Below are 16,724 nucleotides of genomic sequence, written 5' to 3' on the forward strand. Positions count from 1 at the left end.
GGGCTACGATGCTCATTTGGCTTCCCCATCTCACATTTTTACTCACTCAATCCATCCACTGCTTGTAATGTAATCCTCTTTCCCAAAGAGCATGTGGTAGGTCATTCTCTTACAGAAAAAAAATTCCAATGGCTCCCAACTGCCAAAGATTATAATGTTTAACTGGTCAAAACTTACAACACTTCAAAATACAACTCATTATTTCCAAAATTTTGCCACTTGTTCCCTAAATTAACCCTCTATTCCAAACTACCCTGCTCTTCTCTTTATAACATGCTCTATTCATTACAAACTGAGATTTCTGCTGAGAGAAAAAAACAAAAACTCAGAAACAGCATGGCTGAACTTCTTTTAAGGAACATCCTTCGGACTCTTTTCACAATTGGGAACTTCTCATTCCTCAGTGCTAAATTTAAGTCCCTTGTACTCGGTAAAGTATCCACAGCCCTCAGTGTACTCTCTCCTCAACACATGTGGCACGCATCAGCACTATTCCTGTGGGTCATAACATATGTCATGATCTATCGTGTGTCTATGTGTATAGGACAATATATGCAGTAATATGGAGATTAAATACATTTATATATGTTATATACTTATGTATACTTATCAATTTATATATGTCTAACATACAGTTGTATGTTAATATAGTGTTAAATTTATTCATTTTTATGTTTTATATGATTTTATTACAGATTATGACTAATATGTTATATATTATATGGTAATTAAAAATTAATATATTGAGATTGGCAAATATATATTGTTTAATATTTATATTTTTTATATTTATATGTCTATTACACATACACAATCATGTTTATGTGTGTATATGTGTGTGTGTATATATATATATACACACACACATATGTGTGTATATATATATATACACACACACATGTGTGTGTATATATATATATATACACACACATGTGTGTGTGTATATATATATATATATATATATATATATTCACATACAGATTGATCATCTTTTCTCCCCAAGAGGCTATAAACTTCATATTCTAATATTTTTTTGTACACCAAGTGCAAGTTCTCAAAGAAGATGACAGCAGCATAGGAACACAAGGAGAGAATGGGTAAAGGAAACCAGGACAATTGGCAGCTGTGTGAGAAAATTTAAACAAGTTCCTACCTCCCACTTGCTAAGCCTACCATTATAATAATCCAGGATCTGCATGAGGCCATCAGATGGTCCTGGAGATGTTCCTATACCTCCTTCTAAAGGGCAAGACTTCAGCAAAGAAAGCGTGCAAGCGACCTCTCAATCATGAGTCAGGGAATAGGGAAATGGGTGCACTTTTATAAGTGCCGACTGAAGTAGAATGTGAGTTAATATTGGTGATACATAAGATTAAAAAATCATGGAGACAAAACAAAGATTTAACAAAGAAATTCAACTAAAAACTGTCAGAAAAACAAAAATTCATCTCACAACCATTAAAGAAGCTCAGATTAGAGTACATTTTGAAATACTTAGCAAATTATTGAATGCTTGTGGTTTATTTGTTTTTTAATGATAATGGCTAATACTGACTGTGGTGTACTAAAATACTCATTCTTACCCTCAACTGGTATATTGGGAAAACCATTCCATGAAAACCTTGGAAATAAAAATCAAGACTGGAAATTTAACTTTGAACTCAGTGTTCTTACTTTTAGAAATCCAGTCTAAACAAACTCCAGCCAAGACAATACAGAAGATGTCTCAACATTTTTTGTAATAGCAAAATTTGAAAACAACCTCAATACTGAAAAATAGAATGGTTAATATCAATTATGGCCCAGCCAGTGATGAAATACTAGGTGACAATTTACAATGTAGGTTTTGATGAATATTTAGCAACACAAAAATTTTTCAAAATATCATGTTAAGGTAGAAAAGATACAAGTGTGTGTGTGTGTGTGTGTGTGTGTGTATGTACATATATGTAATGATTCCAATTCTGTTTTAAAATATGTACAATAAAACATTCTGGAGGAAACAGGCCAAAGCGTTAAAGACAGTAAGAGTTTTTACTTTGTGTCTTCTATCTTCCACCAACTCCTTTACAACTTAACATGAATTAATTTAATAATCCAAAATAAAGGTGAAGGTCTTCCTTAAAAAAATCACAGTTCTGAACGAATACTAGATCTCTGCAAATGTAGTTTATATAACAGAAGCTGTAAAATAGCTGGGTACTAAAGAGGCCTTTGTATGCAAATTACTTCTAAGTAGTGCAAGGCCAGCTCCTACTGGGAACTGGACCACTTTCTAATTTAGGAATTTCAGAGAAACAAAGTCCCCTTCTGACTGGAAAAACAGCAAGGGAGGCTCACAAAGCACACAGAAATTTGACCTCTGCATTCTTTTTTGTCCTTTGTAAAACCGAAATAAGAGAATTGCTACCAAAAAGACCAACAAAACTACCCGGGGAGAGTCTAACCAAAAGCAGAAACATGAAAGGATTTTAATCTAAGTTAAAAGAATATGATCTAATTACAAGGGAATATTCCGATGGAGTGTGTGTATGTAAGATTCATGTAAGAATCTAATGTTAAGAATTTACCTAAGAGAAAAAGAACCTCTATGAAGCTGTGTGTTTGTTTAAATTTTGCTCTTTACACATTTTTAATATAATTGCTGCCACCAAGCTGTTTGACTTTGGCAAGTCACTTCACGTCCATGTTTTGAGAATGGTGCTAGTTAAAAACATGACTGCCAGAGCCAGAGTGAGATTGCAGTTTTCCTCTTCTGCCTCTAACTCTTTGACTATGTGAGATCAATGACCTTCTTCAGACAGAAGTTTCTACCTGTAAAATTAGGTAATACTACCTAACCAAGTCACAAGTAAATGAGTTAATATACACAAAACACTGACAGAATATTTAATGCTATAAAAGTGTTTCTATTATTGTCACCTTTAAAATGAGTTTAGTTTCACAAAGATCTGGAAGTTTCCTTTTAGTTCTAAAATTTGCACATTTAAAGGGATTTAATTACTGGTTATGTTTATATAGTTTCATAAGAAATTACGTTGTCAGTTTTAATTTTAAAAAATGAGGAGTGACATCACCAGGATGGCAACATAGGTCACTTTTTTACTTCACTTCCCATTATAAGAAAATCTAGGGGTGTGCCTGGGTGGTTCAGTTGGTTAAGCAACCAACTCTTGATTTCTGCTCAGGTCATGATCTCACGGTTCATGATATAGAGCCCCGTATGGGGCTCTGTGCTGACAGCAAGGAGCCTGCTTTGCATTCCCTCTCTCCTTCTCTGTCTGCCCCTCCCCTCTCTTTCACAATAAATAAACAAACTTAAAAAATTAGATTAAAAAAAAAAACAACTATCAACTATTCAAAAGCAAGGCAGCAGTGAGAGAATCCTAAAACATGGCGATGATGCTGAGGCATCCCCTGGACCACAGAGATCAAGACAGACTGCATTAGAAGGATAAGAAATGGGCTAGAGACTGATCACATTGCCCACCCCCAAGGCCACCACAGCACCATACAAAAAGATCTCCTCTGAGCCTCCAGTTCCTCCAGTGGAAAAAGAAAGCCCAGTGGAGATAAGTCCTGCCCACCATTGTGGGTCACTTTGCAGAAACTCCTATTCTGATCTCCTATGTCAGGGATTATAGGAAAACCTGCAGGGTTCAACCACTGGGTATCTGACTTTGATGGAGAAGTGGGGAAAGTCTTGCAACAACCAGCACACAGATCTTGGCTGACAGCATTCATACCTGTAATGCCCAAGTAATAATCCACACCAGTGGCTTTGCTCATCTATAGAACCAAGTCAGAGGCACACTCTAATCAGGGAACTCCACAGGGTGAACATTTGCCTTATTCCAAGCCCCAAATGATGAGTTTTTCCCACACCCAGGCAAGGAGATGAACCATAACCCCACCACTGTGGAGAGAATCTTCTGGCCCCATCTGACCAGAAGGGCTGGTGACAACTCCTGTTGCTGTGTGACCCAGCAAGCTTGAACCAAGAAGCAGGCAAGCAGAGCAGATGACCACCCGAGCAAAGCCAGTACCGGCAAAGAGGTTTCCTGTGCTATATACTGGCAGGGGGATTAATTTCTAATCAAATTTGATGGCAGTTCCTGGCCCCTTCAGACCAGAGAGCCTGTTTGGGAAGTTGAGAGTAACCTGGAGTAGCCCTTCCCTGTCCTTTTCATGCAAGGGAGCTGCTATACAGCCCCACTCACTGTTGAGAGTGTATTTCGGCTCCATCTGACCAGAAGCTGTGTCAACTCCCAGAAGCTGTGCAGCCCAGCTGCACTCAAGCCAAGAAGCAGGCAAGAAGAACTGATACTTTACAGACCAAAGCCAGTGACCTTGTTCCAACAAGAAACTTGGAGTATGTATTGGCATGAGTTAAGACCACAAAGAGCTGCTTCCATCAATGTACCCTAACAGGGAATTTAATATGTAGCCCCACTCATTGCTTCAGCCTGACTGACTGGAAGCTAACCAGAGCACAAGGGAAGTTGCAAAGCCCAGTTCAACAGCCCACATACAGTGGCACTTAAACACAGAGCACAGCCCCAAGATTACCCGACCTGAAGAGCAAAACCAGTGGTCTCGCTCTAATTCAGGTCTCCAAACAATGAGCTATATAGGTCCTAGGTCCTGTCCTGCTGCCCTGCAAGGGCAGGGAAGGTAATTCACAGCCCCATCTAGTTCTAAATATAATACACTATAGGTCCTTAAAGAACCAGAAAAAAATAAAGAAGAAGAACTGAGCCCAAATTTAGAAGAATTTCCTAATGAAGATTTTCTGATAAAGATTAGAACAGAAATAAGAGATAATAGTAAAAAAAAAAAAAGAAAGAAAGAAAGAAAAAAGAAGAAAGAAGTTTAACCAAAATTAAAGTTGGTTTTTGAAAGGATGAACAAATTGATGAACTCTTAGCTAATCATGGAAAAAAGATAAAAGACAGCAAAATTTTAAACAAAGAAGACGTTGCAATGGATACCACAGAGATTCAAAGGATGATAAGAGGCTACCGTCAGCAACATATGCTAACAAAATGGACAACCAAGAAAAAAATGGAAAAATACTTAGAAACGTACAGTTTACCAAGACTAAATCAGGAAAGAACTAGCATATCTGAGCCAACTTCTAGTAATGAGATGGAATCGGTAATCAAAAATCTCCCAACAAAACAATGCCCAGGACCAGATGCTTCATTGGTAAGTTTTACAAATATTTAAACAATTAACACCAATCTTTTTTCAAAAACTGCCAAAAATTTGAAGAGAAAATACTCCCAAACTCATTTTATAGGGTTCATTGTCCTGATACCAAAACCAGAAAAGGATGCTACTAGAAACACACACACACACACGCACACACACACACACACACACACACACAGGGACACACCTGGGTGGCTCAGTGGGTTAAGGGTCCAACTCTTGCTTTTGGCTCAGCTAATGATTTCACAGTTCATGAGTTCGAGCCCCATGTTCGGCTCTGTGCTAACAGTGCTTGGAATTCTCTCTCTGCCCCTATCCAGCTCTCTCTCTCTCTCTCCAAGATAAATAAGTAACCTAAAAAATTTTCAATTAAATAAATAACTACAGGCCAATTTCCTAGCTGAGTATAGATGCAAGACTCTCAGTAACATTTTATCAAACCAAATTCAACAGCACATTAAAATGAACATTTACTCTGATCAAGTAGGATTTATCCCTGAGATGCAAAGATATTTCAACATATGCATAAATGTGATAATTAACAGAAAGAAAATAATTATATTATCAACTCAATAGACACAGAAAAAGCTTTTGATAAAACTCAGCATCCACTTATGATAAAAACTCTTAACAAATTAAGCATAGAAGGAACATATCTCAACACAATAAAGGCTACATATGACAAGAACATAGCTAACATCATACTCAATGGTGAAAGGTTGAAAGCTTTTCCTCTAAGATCAGGTACAAGACAAGGATGCCCACTCTCACAATTCCTATTCAAAATAGTACTAGAACTCCTAGCTAGAGCAAAACAGGCAAGAAAAAGAAATAAAAGGTATCAGAATTAGAAAAGAAATAAAATTGTTTCTATTAGAGATGCCAAGATTTTAGATATAGAAAATCCTAAAGACTCAACCAAAAAACTGTTAGATATAGCCAGCCTGTTTAGTCATATTGCAGGATACAAAATAACAGAAAAATCAGTTGCATTTCTAAACAGTAACAACAAATTTTCTGAAAAGGATATAAAGAAATTGACCCATTTACAATAGGATAAAAGAAAACGGGGATAAATTTAACCAAGGAGATGAAATATTTCTTTTCTGAAAACTCTAAGGCATTGATGAAGGAAATCAATGAAGACACAAATAAATGGAAAGATATCCTGTAATCATGGAATTGTAGAACTAATATTGTTAAAAGATCAATACTATCAAAAGGTATATCTACAATGCAATCCCTATCAATACTCCAGCGGCAGTTTTTTTACAAAACTAGAAAAAGCACTTCTAAAATTTATGTAGAACCACAAAGATCCTGATTAGCCAAAGAAATACTAAGAAAGGAACAAAACAAGAGGCATTACACTTCCAGATTGCAAGTTTTACTGTAAGGCTATCATCATCAAAACTGCATGATTCTGGCATGAAAACAAAAAATAAACTAATGGCACAAAATGGAGAGTCTAGAAATTAACCCAAGCATATATAGTCAACTGATATTTGACATGAAATTCAAAAATACTCCGGGAGGAAAAAATTCTTTCAATAAATAGTGCTGAGATAATTGGATAATCATATGTAAAAGCTTGAGACTTAACCCCTATCTTATATCATTCATAAAAATTAACTCAGCATGGATTAAGGACTTAAATATAGGACTTAAAAACATGTAATTCCTCAAAGAAAAAATAGAGATAAAGCTCTTTGACATGGGTCTTAATGATTTTTTTGGATATGACCCCTAAAGCTCAAGCATCAAACCTGCAATAACAAGTATGACTACATAGAACTAAAAAGCTTTTTCACAGCTAAAGAAACAATCAACAAAGTGTAAGAAACTCTATGAGAAGGGACAAAATATTTGCAAACCGTACATCTGATAAAGGGGTTAATATCCAAAATATATAAACAGTCCCTGAAACTCAACAACACGAAGTAAATGAATGTGTCAATGAATGACCCAACTTAAAAGAGGGTGAAGGACCTGAATAGACATTCCTCCAAAAAAGACATACAAAAGGCCAACAAGTACATGAAAAGATGTTCAATATCACCAACCATTAGAGAAATTCAAATCAAAACCACAATGAGTTATCACCTCACACTTGTTAGGATGGCCATCACTAAAAAGACAAGAAATAATAAATGCTGGCAAGAATATGGAGAAAAGAGAACCTAGGGACACTGTTGGTAGGATTGGGAATTGTTACAGCCACTAGGGAAAACAGTGTTGGGGCTCCTCAAAAAATTACAACTACAACTCCCATAAGACCCAGCAATTCCACCTCTGGATATTTACCTAAAGGAAATGAGAACACTTAATGCAAAAAGATATCTGCATCTCCATGTTCACAGTTGCATTATTAACAATAGCCAAGACATGGAAACAACCTAAGTGCCCATCGGTGGAGAAATGGATTAAGAAGTTGTGGTATATTATTCATCCATAAAAGATGAGGAAATCTTACCCCCTGCAACAATGTGAATGGAACTTAAAGGCGTTATGCTAAGCAAATAAGTCAAAGACAAATACTATATGATCTCACATGTGAAATTTAAAAACTCATAGAAAAAGAAACCAGACTTGTAGTGATTGGCAAGACAGGGTAAGGGGAGGGGGAATTTGGAGGAACTTGGTCAACAGATACAAACATCCAATTGTAACAAAAATACTAGGGAGTTAATTGACAACAGAACTACAGCTAACAACTCTGTACCATACATAGGAAAGCTATTTAGAGTAAATCCTAAAAGTATTCATCGTAACAAAACCTTTTCTTTTTTTTCTTTTTATTGTCTCAATGAGAAAATAGATAAATACATGTTAGCTAAACCTACTATGATAATCACTTCACAATATATGTAAATCAAACCTTCACGCTATATGCCTTAAATTTCTACAATAATGTATGTTAATTATGTCTCAATAAAACTGGAGAAGATTTAGTCCAGTCCTGCATAGGAATATTGTCTTTGCCATGCTTTTGTACCTCAGAGAAATGTTTTAGTTCTATAAAGCTATACATACAATGAAAATCAATTACGTACCTGACCAACAATATAAGAGAATTAACTAGCACATCTAAGGCATCACCTATACTTTTGGGCATGATCATTCTGTAACATATTAAAATAGCTTCAACATGGTTAATTTGCTAATTGGGTATTTAGTTGGATAGTAAATATTGATGAATTAAAAGCACACTCCAGTTAACTTCATACATTATTTTTTTCTTCCCCCAAGCTAGAGCATCTATAGCTCTAAGCCATGCTAATTGGATTCATGTTCTTTTGCTGCAAATAAAGTCCAAAACTATTGTAGATACTTAAACAAGAAGAAAATAGAGTATTTTAAAAGAACTGGAAACAATCGAATATTTGCTTTGGCAAAAAAAAAAAAAAAAAAAAAAAAGAAAGAAAGAAAAAGAAACCAAACCATTCTTTTAGTCCTAAATTCTAAGTCAGCAATGTGTACTTGGTGTCTTGGCTTCCTTCTCCTGCCCCACTGCCCCTCCACATACACCCCCTTCACAGACACTCACACACATATACACTTTTAATGCCCTGGCAATAAAAGGAGAAAGAAAATTAAAACGAAGGTTTGAAATATGTCATCCCAACAGTAACAGCATGCGTTACTCCAGAGAAAGCCAGGTGGTGGACACAGACACAGAGCTGCTACCTTTCAACTTGAGACTTCATCATTATAGGGGAATCTGAAAAAAAAGATGCTTCCCACAGCCAAACAGAACACCAGGAAACAATCAGTCCTGGTAAGCATGGTGAGCTTCTTGCTGCATTAATCTTCCTCAGAGCCCTTTTTTCCCTGTGCACAGAAACATTTAGTAAAGAACAAGAATGAAAGGAAATTATACCAGGGTTTGATGGTCCATTCTGTCATTTGGCTCTTCTTTTTGCAATCAGCTTAAAAATGAGAAGGGAGACTCAATTTAACTTCTTTTGCAAAGTGTCTGTATGAGAAGCAGGGAAAGAGTGTTCTCCCCAGGCTCTCAGGAGGCCTGGCAATGACTGTTGTGGTCAATTACTCTACAGGAAAGGTACGCTTTGTGGCTCAGCATTTTCGAGAACAAAGTCATAGAAAGTTTTTCTCAAGGGAAATCACAGGGGGTGTATGAGTAGATTATGGAGCACTAAAGATATCACAGCCTCAAAAATGTTTTTCAGCAACAAGTGACACAACCGAGTTGTTGAAAGCTTCAGTCTAGTCCTGATTCTAAGAGATGTAACATACATATAAACTGTCTTGTGAGATTGCTATGTCTCTACCAATGGTTAAATTAACTACTCCCCAGTGGAGCACAGCATTCCAAGAATTAAATTACAAAAACTCTTCTAATATCAAGTGGTCTGTATATTTAATACAACACTGTGTTTACCTCTAAGAAATGGCTACTTCACAAACTCCCATAAAAGAAATGTCTAAGGCCACACACTCAGGTAAGTACTAACACAGCTTATATCAACTCCTGTCAATTAGGAAAAAGGGTTCTAGCCAAAGCAAAACTGGATAATTAGTGAAGGGACTCAAAATTAAAAAAAAAAATTCTCTTTTCAGTCTCTTGGACCCCAAAAAATTTCTATTGAGTAAAGACAATGAGATAATACGAAGACCAAAAAGATCCTCTGACTCCCAATGTTTGAAGTCAGCTGCTAGATAGCCAGATCCTACAGGCAAATTGTGATCTCAGAGAAATTACAGAGGGCTAGCGTTTCATCCATAAATAAAGATTGTACTATATAAGACAAAAATATTGATTATGGCTCCAACAGAAATTCCTCATCATAAATATTCATAAATAAAAATAGAAAAAGAAAAAAGAATATATGGGCTCAAAAGAGAAGGCTTGAGGATCAATTCTATCCAGAATTTGCCATCAAGTATGTCTATGAATATAAACATCGAGAAAAATAGAATCAAAGAAGAGGAACAGAAATACATTTAAACAATATTGAGAAAACAAACAATAGCCAAGGAGAGGTAAAAGATGGAATTAAGGCAAATAACTGAGCACTGTGAAAATAGTAATGCTGAAATGAGAAAGAGTTATGAAGGCTGTCCAAATACGGTTAATTCTAATAGAGATGGGAACATTACAGGATTGAGCACAAGGAGACAAGTTAGAAGACTACTTCCCAGGGACACCTGGGTGGCTCAGTCAGTTAAGCATCCAGCTCTTGGATTTTGGCTCTAATCATGACGTCATGGTTTGTGGGCTGGAGCCCTACATTGGGCTCTGTGGTGACAGCATGGAGCCTGCTTGGGATTCTGTCTCCCTCTCTCTCTGCCTCTCCCCCACCCACTCTCTTTCTCATTCTCCAAAAAATAGTAATAAATAAATAATAAACTTAGGGAAAAAAAAAAAGACTACTTCCCATTTGAATCCATAATTGTTACCATAGCTAAAAAGGTTCTATTAAAGTGCCCACGAAATCCTGCAGCTGCTCATTTTAAATCCCACTTTTATGAGAAAAAGGTAAATGAAACTAATCCAGAAGTTATTTAAAGGAAGACATTATAGCAAGCACAGCCATAAATCAAGGTCTAAATTTCCAGGAGAATAAATGATAATGGTAGATCATCAAGAAAATTTTGGATCACCCTCTGTTTACTAAGGCAGACAAGTATATAATACAGTTTTAAAATGTCAATCAAAAATGATTTTTCAAAAGCATCAGCACTTTGAGCTAAGACACAATCAGAAAAAGAGGTCACCCAAAATGTTACGGGCATCTAAACTGTTTAACTGAGCAACTTCTGTATCCTAGTAAAGTGATCTTCATTTACAAAGTCAAGGTGTTTTTCATACTTAATGTTATGTGTGTCGGTGTGTGTGAGAATAATTACCTTACATGCATGTTTTATGTTATATTCCTATAAATAAGAAAAAGGTACCAACACACTTTAATGACTTAACCAAGGGCCCCCGGTTGGCAATAGGTGGGGGGCTAGGAAGAGTGGATACTAGGAAGGGAAGTGACATGTATTCTGACTCAGATTAAAAATGGTAGGTAGAATTAAGAGAAAGCCATTGAGAAGCTATATTTATTGTCCTAAACTGGAAAAGGATGCAAAATATCCATTCATGAGGACCCACTCCCATAATGAGGTGCTATTTCCTATGCAGGACTGGTGATGCCTTTACACCTACCATCAGCAGGAATTATGGTATTTCTTTCTTTACCTGGTGTTCTTCTGAGGACAGTTCTACTTCCCTTTTCTGCCCAGCTCCCAGAGGACCAGCAGAGCAGGAGGGCAAAACAAGTAGCCACGTATCTTTCTTTTCTTTCCTTTTCTCTTCCCTTCTTTCTTTCTCCCTCTCCCTCCCTCCTTCTGTTTCTCTCCCTCTCTCTCCCCCTCTTCCCCTCTTTTCTCCTTCCCTCCCTCCCTGATTAGCACAGTTTTTAGATTCCTGACCACCTGCCACCAGACACAGGTTTGGCACAGCCTCAAAGACTGGTTAGACCCAAGCCGGCTAAATTATGCATTATTCTTTGTGTAACAATAAATAATAATATGCTTATATTCATACAGATCTTATACTCAAGGTAAATAAGATACTATCAGGAATAGCTTCCCAAATCTGTGATATCACATAAGTTACATCTGCATTTTCCTTGTTATTAGTTTGCTGTATTATTTCCATTGTTTCAATGAATATTTGTGTTGGTATTAGAATTTGTGTTAGTGTTCACATTAGAACTCTTTTATAGTGACCAAAACCAGGGTTTCAGATTCAGACACATAAGGGTGTGATTCCTGATCTGCTGCTTTTTAGCTATGAGCAAATTATTTAGTTTCTAACTTCTTAACCAGTTTTCTCATTTGATTTTAGCTCACACCGTTATAGTAAGAAATAAGATAATCCAAGGACAACATCGTATCACCTAGTATATATCATCTCATGATGGTTAGATTTTTTTCCCCATTTCCTTTTTTTTTTTTTTCAGACAGACTCCTAAATTGATATCCACTCTGATATTCTTATGGGATTTTCAGCAGTGCATCCTCAGTGAAAGATACACTGTCTTTAGCAGTTAGGATGCTTGGTAAGATGGAAGCCTGACTTCAAAGAAAAGTCCCCATCGTGGAAAAACAAGACTATGGAAGCATCTGCTAATTAGCAAGCAAGCAGTGCTGTGATGTATTTTGAGTGTCAAAAATGAAGTAGCAAACTCAGGACTATTTTTGCTGTGAAGATAGCCAGCCTTTAAGAAAGGCCAGTAATTTAATCCGAAAGATATAAATCATGACTGAGAAGCTCCCTGCATCAATAATGGAGAGAAATGCCTACATTCTAGCAAGTTTTCCATGATAAAAGACAGGTTTCCATACATATGAGATCAGGAAAAACAATTATCAATCAAAAATAACCCCCTTGATACCTGTTTGAAGTGAAATTGGAGGTCAGCAAAGGCCAAAAAGAGAGAGAACTGGATTGTCTCTGTAATTTTAAGGAGCTCTTCACTACATATTCTCTTTTACAAAGTTGCAGCTGTATGTAATTTTGAGACGTTAATGATTTAATGCCTGCCAGACCAAGAAAGAGAAAAGATGTCAAAAATCAAAGACAGATATAACTGTATCACGAGCATAAAAATGGAGGCTGACATCATAATGATGAAACATCATTCCAGGGCAAAAGTATGCAAACTAAAATAATGGCCTAATACAGAATCACACAGCATCTTGGAAGAATACAACTGGCAATTGATGAAAACAGGAGTATATGTACCATCTGATAGCCAGAAAAGGAGGAGTTCATGGAGCACAAAGTCAGAAGCCCCAGAATGGTCCTTTGCTATGCAAATAATATACAGTACAGTTCCAAGTCTACTTTCTAAAACAGGATGATCTGTCATCTCTGCGTTGCAGACAGTGAGGCTGTAGAAGTTTAACCATAGTACCCAACCAATGACCATCTGGGGCTATTTGAGGATAAAGTAAAGTCTGACCTCAATTCATCATTCTTACAGTATCATTTAAGACCACAGAAGTCTTGAGAACCCATGAAGTCTCAATACGCATTTAGTGACTCATCACTGAGCATTGTTGTTATGCCTAGAGAACTCATTAACTTTTATGGTGAAATCAAAAGGTTAAAATATAAGCAACTACTAGACTGTAAGAGTCTTACCAAACAGTTACTTTCTTTAGAGTCCAGACCAGATTAAATCTCTCTATCACCAGAGTCTGTTAGAATCTCAATTAACATTAAATGGAAAAATGAAAAAAAGTAGGGAGGGAAGGGAAGGAGGAAAGTAATAGTGAATGGAAAAAAGGTGAAGAAATATGTGGCATCCTTAATGTCAATTCTAAAATCTAGTGGAAATTTCAAGATATCCCTATGTCAGTGACAGTAGGCACGCTGAATTAGTCAGCACAATGCTTAGTAGCTGCTGTAACAAACACCCCCCCCCCAATCTCATGGACTTAGAACAATAAAAGTTTATGTCTTTTTCATGAAGTTATAGTGTCCTCAGTGGCTCTCATCCAAGTGATGACTCATAGATCTGATGAGCTGCTTATATGTTTTAACTGTGCCATGTAGAACCATTATAACTTTTGGAAGTTATAACTTTGCCATCTCACATAGGCAATTTCCTAGGTCACCAAAGAAGGAATGGAGAGTGATATTTTTATGGTCAAGGCTGGAGATGGCAGATATCAATTCCATCCATGTATCATTACCCAGAATACAGTCATATGCTCCCAACAAAGCCATCAAGGAGGCTAAATCATGTAGCCTTTGCATGTTTCCAAGAAGCAGCAGCAAAGAGTATTTAGTAGTCTCTGCCATAGGTATTACAAAGCAGCAGATGATCCAAAAAGGCAGACAGGGAAGGCTGTGTGAAAAAAATATGAAACTGAGCAGGAGGAACAAAGTCACTTAAAGCAGAGGGAACCATAGAAACAAAAGCATACAGGAGCTTGTGTAGAGGACACAAGATTAAGGACCAAAAATTAGACAGGTCTGGCTGAAGCAGAGTTTTCTGGTAAGTGAAAAGAGTGAGACACACCCAAATAAGTAAATTTGAATGATTGGAAAGGATATTTAATGCCAAGGAGCTTTAGCTTTTCCCGTTAGGTTATAAATACCTTTGTTCATAGCTCCCAGCTATAAGCAGTGAAGAGTATGAAGGGTATGCACCAACTGAAAAGAACAAACTGACAACAAGACAACTAGCAGTTTACTTTCACAGGAACTGGTATTAGAAACAAGAAAACAGGCTCAAATTGGAGTCACTAATGCCAAACCCCATATAACCAAACCAAGACTGGACTTTTAGTTGACTCTCCCAGACATGGAATCTTAAAGCAGGCAGTAAGGAATCATGTGACCAGCACAAGTGGGGACATCTGCCAGATAGGCCCCTGCAATCCCCTAAAGGAAATTAACTTTGAAATAACCAACCCATTTTTGCCTAGAAGTTCCTTGTTCCCAGTCCCATATGCCTATAAAATTCTTTCATCTTACACAACTCTTCAGAACTCCTTTACATTTACTAGAGTAGATGCTACCTGATTTGAATTTATTTTTGTTTAGATAAACTCAGTATTTTTAACAAGTTTCAATTTATATTTCAACACTGGGTACTAGTCCTAGTTCCAGTACTTAACCATCTGTGTGAATTTGAACAAATCCATTATATCCTGCATCTCAGTTTATTCATCTGTAAAATTGATGAGGGAGCTTAAGGCAAACTGAGGGCAAAGTACAAGCTAGCATATACCCCTGCCCAAGTGGGATATGTGTGACATTCTTCTGCAACTCCTGGCTGCCCAAGAACAAAGGAAAAGGAAGAAAACAAGTGGCTGATAGAGATCACAGTCAGGCAGGACATGAGTCTCCATCAGTTTACAAATATATTAGTCAATTAAAAGAAAAAGGGAATCTTTATCAATAGCCTAACCTCCAAAAACCTATGGACTCATCACCCCAACATCACCCCTCCATAGTGATATGGGGAACAAAGTCAAGAAGGAAATGGCAGGTAAAATTAAATTTCCTTATAACCTATAGCCCACTGACAATACTTGAGGCAAATACCGAGTATAACTTCCAGAAAATGTTAATGCCTTACTAGAGGGAAAACAACTTTAGCTGGGCAATAGCAAGGCCTCAAGTATGTTAGGAGTACTCCTTAGCATATCACAGTCCTTTTGAAGATCTCCCTTTTGACTTTACCTCCCCCAATTCCACAGTACATAACCAGTTACTCTTAACACCCTTAGTGCAGCTCTTCCTGCCCATGGGTCCTGTCCTCATGCTTTAATGAAATCAACTTTTTGCACCGAAGACATCTTTAAGAATTCTTCCTTGGCCATCAGCTCTAAACACCACCATCACTCCAAAACCTCATAAAAATAAAAAAAAATATATTGTTTATAGGGTAGTAAAGTTATGTGGATATTTTCTAAAATATGTGACAGAAAAATAAACAAACACCAAAACACGTGGTATGGTGGGGTAGCTAGCAATCATTCGAAAACAGGGTAGCAAGAGTGGTTCCATGGAAATGGAAATGGAAATGGAAATGGAAATGGAAATGGAAATGGAAACAGGCAGAGCACAAAGGATAAATTAATGAGATTTGGAAACACAAGTATGTGGAAGAGAGTAAAAAGGAATCAAAAATAGCTTAAATTTTGAATCTAGGTAACTAAGAATAATGGCGTCAATGAAAAAAATAAAGTAGTTGGGTGGGAGCACATTTAACAGGGAAGACAAAAAGGATTTGGGCAAATCAATGTGAACTGAAGGCAAGAAACCAGGTGCCTTGCCAAGAGTAAGATCAAATTCAGGATGTGACTGTCACTTACAATCAATTTAGGATCAATTCACAGAGAAAGAGTTCAAACATAAGTGAAGTAAATACTGCGATCCCTTTCAGAATTTTGGATTACTCTAATCTACATTTAACTTAATTACAGATAGTATTTTTAGTATGTGGGTTTATTTATCCTCTTTTCTAAATATACACAAGAAATAAAAATCTAAGTGAATATCAGCATTCAGAGAAAGAAACTGCTTACAATTGAAAAGAACAGCAATGGTCCCAATCTACTTGGGAAGCAGAAAACCACACTAGTCCTCAGGCCTTTCCTGCAGCAAAACATTTCTGTTTACATAATTAGCTCAAATGTGTGTAGCTCAATCCATGCCCCAATACTTGGAGCTTTGGAGAACCCCAGGAGACTCTTTCAGATTCCTCCTTTTCCATCACCTCCAAATGCCACCCACCTTTCTTGGATTTTTTCCAGTTCGGGTGGGTCCAGGCCTACAGTTTTTCTACTTTCTTCTGCTGTTGGTTTTATTCCTTATTCCTAACATGACCCAGGGCTAGAAGGGGGCTGTCTGGAGGTGTGGGCACCGAAGGTGCCTCACTGTGCATGGTGGGTGTACAGGACAAGAGTAGCGTCCCCAGGGTAGGAGAAACAAATGTCTTTTATTGAGTCATGGAAATAGAGCTGGGTGGTCTGAA

At 37.0% G+C, this 16,724-nt stretch overlaps 1 long non-coding RNA gene across 1 annotated transcript in view; it reads left to right on the forward strand.

Annotated features, from left to right (window-relative positions):
- Positions 1-13,659, forward strand: part of LOC122237609 — a 32,898-nt gene extending 19,239 nt beyond the window's left edge. Inside the window, exon 5 of the long non-coding RNA XR_006216192.1 lies at positions 12,189-13,659. This is a non-coding gene — a long non-coding RNA (uncharacterized LOC122237609). The remainder of the gene's footprint in view (positions 1-12,188) is intronic.
- Positions 13,660-16,724: the final 3,065 nt, after the last annotated feature.

Source organism: Panthera tigris, chromosome B1 (genome assembly GCF_018350195.1).
Source record: "Panthera tigris isolate Pti1 chromosome B1, P.tigris_Pti1_mat1.1, whole genome shotgun sequence".
Lineage (NCBI taxonomy): Eukaryota > Metazoa > Chordata > Mammalia > Carnivora > Felidae > Panthera > Panthera tigris.